The sequence below is a fragment of the Pristis pectinata genome, chromosome 13 (assembly GCF_009764475.1).
Source record: "Pristis pectinata isolate sPriPec2 chromosome 13, sPriPec2.1.pri, whole genome shotgun sequence".
Taxonomy (NCBI): Eukaryota; Metazoa; Chordata; class Chondrichthyes; order Rhinopristiformes; family Pristidae; genus Pristis; species Pristis pectinata.
Genome location: NC_067417.1, coordinates 32,095,664 through 32,101,079, shown reverse-complemented (window position 1 = coordinate 32,101,079; position 5,416 = coordinate 32,095,664).

Below are 5,416 nucleotides of genomic sequence, written 5' to 3'. Positions count from 1 at the left end.
TTAAAAAAATCGATACTGCACTTGTTGTACTTATGCCAAGGTTATAGTGTTAGCAATGGCCATCAGAAAATGGTTCCTCTGCCAAGAATCTCAGTACCAAGTGTTGAATTCTGATAAACTTACAGCCATAATTGGTGTTCATGGATGCATAAGATTGTGCTAACATCAAAACCAAACTATAGCCAAGACATGAAAAACATTGCTGAGACACCACAGAAGAAGCTTTGTACAAATATAATTGTTGCCAAGCCTGATTTGGAAGCTTTTAACATTGGCCTGAATGTGAAAATCAAAAAAAAAGTTTTCACTGGTGCCATCAATTCAGAACATCCAGCTATTACATTTTGTTGAATTCAATCAGGCTTAAATTGCTGCCCAAACCAGACTCAATTCTAGCACCATAACAGAAAGATTTTAAGACTTATGCTTAATTCTCCTTGGGTCTCATCACAATAAAATCAGGCAAGTTATAGATGGTAATCAGATGTGCCAGTGCAGCGTGCTTATCAGAGCTTAAAGTTTTTCGCCCATGGTGAGGCTGGAAGAGAAGTCCATAGAGTCAAGGTTTGGTCGTTCATTCCGGAGGGGAGTGATGGTAGGGAGCTGTCATTCTTCTATGGAGCCAAGAAGAATACTCCCACATTTGCCAACTCAAAATTTCGCAGGTTTTAAGGCCAGGTGGCAGCTGTGACTGGGACAGACAAATTTAGGAATTTGACTCTGAAATAATTTCACAAGCATCACTTTGCTATTGAAATGCCAGTGTTCATTTCAGGCATTTGCCAGCATCACCTAAAAACAAATCGCAGAGCAGCTTAGCAGTAGGTGGAACTCCTGTGCTAAACACATGTTGGCCTCTGATTGCAAAATTGGTTATCGTTGCAAACATTTTTAGCCCACATCACATACAAACACATTAAATTCTGATTCTTCTGCTACCATGCTGCCAGTCACTAGTCCCCTCTAAAGGATATTGGAGAAGCACCATTACAGTGCAAACACCTCATCTCCCATCTGTGTTTCCTTCATAGGTGCCACCCTGCCACTTCCTGAGAAAGGTCTGGTGTTGAATTTATACTTGTTTAATTAACTCAATGCTTATACAAGTCAGTGACTGAACTATTATTTAACCAGTGCTTTTTACATGGACATCATATAAATAGCAGAAATCATGGTTTATTTACCAACAATATCACCTGTTGGAAAACCTATTGGCTATTAGTTAATATGCAGCATAAAACAATCCTCCTATCATAAAAGAACTTGGCCTATTCATTTGCTTTTTAATGTGAAGCAGTAAAGTTAAATGAAATGAAAATGGATATAAAGTCAGGAAGCAAAGTAATGCAAAATTTGGCATCAACTAAGGCTCAAATTAACACTCCTTTCCTCCATTATTATAATTGCAGTGATTGAGGAAAAAACAAATATCTAAAGTAGTCCAAAAGCTATGATATTTTTTCAAATGAATTGAATAATTAACCCTGCCATAAATGATAGCACAATTTAGGAGAATAGATTGTGGTAACCCTCTGGTGGTTAATAATCATTGTGAACTGTATTGGCAGTTTCGGCTTTGCTGGGTCATAGGAGGTTGTGATCAAAAAGCGTGGAAAAAGTTCTCATTATACTTTCCAGACATTAATTTGGGCATTTTTATACTTGTATCCTATTAAGTACCGTAAGTGCTTTTTGATAATTGTGCTTTGTAGTTTTACAGCACTTCAGTCTATTCCCAGTTCAATTTCCTCTCTTATCGGTTGTTTGAAATATTGATTTCTGACAGATGAAAGCAAACAATATAATCTCACATGCACACTATAAGAGAGTATGCTGAGGTAACGCAATGCATCTGGGAATGGTCATATTTGAAATGTTTTTGTTTTATTACATTTTGTCAACACAATTTACATAATGCAGCTGTTATTTATGTAAAGAGTCAGACTCCTGACAGCTAGCTGATATTACCTATTCCTGATATGCTTTTGCGTTTAGTAAGATAAAAGAAGAAACCCCCAGATGATTACAATGATTGCAACAGCTTAAACCGCTGTCAGCTGACTTCAAGCAACTGTGATTTATCTTCTTGAGCTAGTAAAGCTTGCTGTCAGTTAACCCTATCGGTACCAACCATAAGATAGGAATCTTGAATTCTGTGTACTCAGAGAAATCAGATGCAGTTTAGAAAGTATCAAATTACCTGTTTGACACATGCAACTGCACGTCCAGCAAAAAGGAGAGGACATGAAGAGGAATTTAAATCAGATTCATTCCACCGGTGGAACTAGTGTGAGACCAACATGAGCTTTTATTTTCTGGTTAACAGAAAAAGAAAATAATTTTGCTGAAGGTGAATTCATTTTTAGAGTTGTGATGAAAATGGGCCATTAAGCATTAGATCGGGTACATAGTGTGTGGAACCGAATCTCACTCTTCACTTGGATGTGGGATGACAAGCTAACTCAATGAGCAACTTAGAGGTGATTATTTGTTTAATTTGGGGCAATTTTTTTCCGGCTTCCGCTCTCAGGGCAACACTGATTTTGTATGTTTTATCACTCAGGTCCTGATTAGCAAATTACATTTAAGCTCCTTTCAGCTTGTGTGTAGTTTTCAGATGATTCTGCATTGTTGTGACCTTAATGTCTTAAATTTACTTCTGAACATTCGACCAGCTTATTTGCTAAAAGCTAAATATTAATTTGATTTACCTTGCCTGCTTTACCTTTCAATGTACTATTTCAAACTTCTAAATATTGTCTGAAGAAAAGAATAACCCACTGAAATGCTAGACATGCAAATGTGCCTTGATTCTGTACATTGTTCTGGACAACTGTCAGCTGTCAACTCTCAGGTGCAAAAAGCTTAACTTTGAGTAGGACACTTTTCATATAGAATGGAATGGAGAAAACAAACTAGATTAGACTAGATCACAGTTGGAGACCAGTGACCAGTGATTGGAAGCTTGTAACAGCAGGGATTGGTGTTGGAACCCTTGCTAGTTGTTATATACATTAATAATGTAGCTGTGAATTTAGTAGGTATGAGTAGTACATTTGCAAATGACATAAAGGTTGATGGTGTTGTGCATAATGAGGAGCATAATCTTCCCCAACAGAATGACATTGATCAGTTGGTAAAATGAGCAGTGAAATGGTAGATAGAATTTAATCCTGAAAAATATGAGGTACTATATTTTTTGGAGGATTAATAAGCCCAAAATATACACAAGGATTTGTAGAACCCTAAGAAGTACTGAGGAACAGAGGAATCTTGGTGTACATATCCAAGAATTCCTGAAGACAACAGCATAGGTAGTTAAGAAAGCATGTGAGATACTTACCTTCATTAGCCATGGCATAGAATATAACAGCAGGGAGGTGTAGTACATGAATACAAAGCATTAGTTGGCAAGAGTATGGTGTGTAGTTCTGGTCAACACATTGTAGGAAGGATGCACTTGTTCTGGAGAAGGTGCAGAGGAGATTCACCATGATGTTGCCTGGGATGGGAGGTTTCAGTAATGAGGAAAGACTAGATAGGCCAGAGCAACAAACAGTCTGCTGGAGGAACTCAGTGGGTCAGGCAGCATCTGTGGGGGGAAAGGGATGGCAACATTTCCAGCACGTGCAGTGTCTTGTGTCTGGATAGGCTAGGTTTGTTTTCCTTGGAACAACGAAAACTAAGGGGTGACCTGAATGAGCTGTACAAATTTATGAAGATCATAGACAGGGTAGATCATGAGAAACCTTTCAGCAGAGATGTCCATATCCAGAGGGCCGAGGTTTGAGTTAAGGGGTAGGAGAGTCAGAGGGAATGTGAAAAATTAAGTCTTCACCCAGAGTGTGGTTGAAATCTGGAACTTATTGCCAGAGAAAGTCATGGAGGCAGGTACTCTCACAATTAAGAAATATTCAGATGATCACTTAAAACACCATGACATAGAAGGCTTCAGGCTGAGTGCTGGGAAATGGGATGTATTAATTGGTACCTGGTAGCTGGCTTGGACATGGCCAAAGGGACTGTTTCTGTGCTGTATGACTGTGGCAAAATATGTGGCAATTCATTGGTTAAGAAGCAATACAAAAGTCTTGCATTTTATCAAGAATTAAATTTGAATGTTCAAATACCTTTTGCAAATTTTCTTTACTTTTGCAGTTGTCCTATGGAGAGCTCTTCCCTTGAACTGGCTTTTTTTTTAAACTCTACGTTTAATTTCAGATTTACAGCAAAATGTGGACTGCAGAGACAGACAATATTGACTTTCTTTGACACATGTAATCCTTTACTTCATTCCAGTCACTACCACTGTACAATCAATCGCACCATCAAATGCTTGGGAACACATTCCACTACAGAGACTGCAGTCTAGATATTAAATTCTTATATTAATGACTTCTCTTTTATTCTCAAAATAACGTTTTTCTTTTCGGTCAAAATGACATTCAGTGCATGAACCTAATTTTCTTTAATTACTCTACATATTTTAGATGAATTGGCTGCAATTAGTTTATGCTTCATAATCCGTCAATTGAAATTTCTTTAAACCAGGTAAAAAAGAAAATCATTTTTTCATCTCAAATTTCTTTGTGTTGCTCTAAGTGAGGATACACTTTTATACAAATGTAGACTAATATACAAAATTATCACATTTAGTATGTGTGCAAATTAACATAGATTAGTAATTAAAATTAATGTTTTGTGTCAATGTACTAATACAGTATGTGTAATTTTAAAATTAGGAGTACCCAAGGAATATTTTCTCACTAAAGACAATGAGATTGGAAATATCAGTTAGCTTTACTATTATTTGCAATTCCTGCATGATTTATTTCTGAATGGATTCTCATCCAGAAGTATTCCATTCCACACAACTTTTCTTCAGAGTACCAGATATTGGCCCAAATATTGAGGACTAGTGACGGCAAAACTTCTGGTGTTTTCCTGGACCACAAAGCTGGAGCACATTGGACTTGCCACGGAGTTCAGCAAGGGTGCAAGAATTTTGGCTAGTTGGCCAAAATTTTCGATCAAAATCCACAGCAAGTCCTGCACCGTGCCTAAGATGCACACCAAAGATGAAAGGGAACAGCTCCAAGAGACTTAATTAAGAACTTGTTAATTTTAAAGGACTTACGTATGGGTTATTAGTTTTAAATTACACTAGAATCTTACCAAGGTTACTTATTTAAAAAGAAATCTAATTTGTATGTCTTTTTGTTCCTCAAAACTGGAAAGGGTACTCAAACTGAACTGTTAACTTTGTTTCTCTTCCCACAGATGCTGCCTGACCTGCTAGTGTTTCCAGCATTCTCTGTTTAATTTCAGATTTCCAGCATCTGAAGTTTTTTTGATTTTAATCTACATTTGTTTCCCCATTGTAGAGAAGGCCACATCATGAGCAGTGGATGCAGTA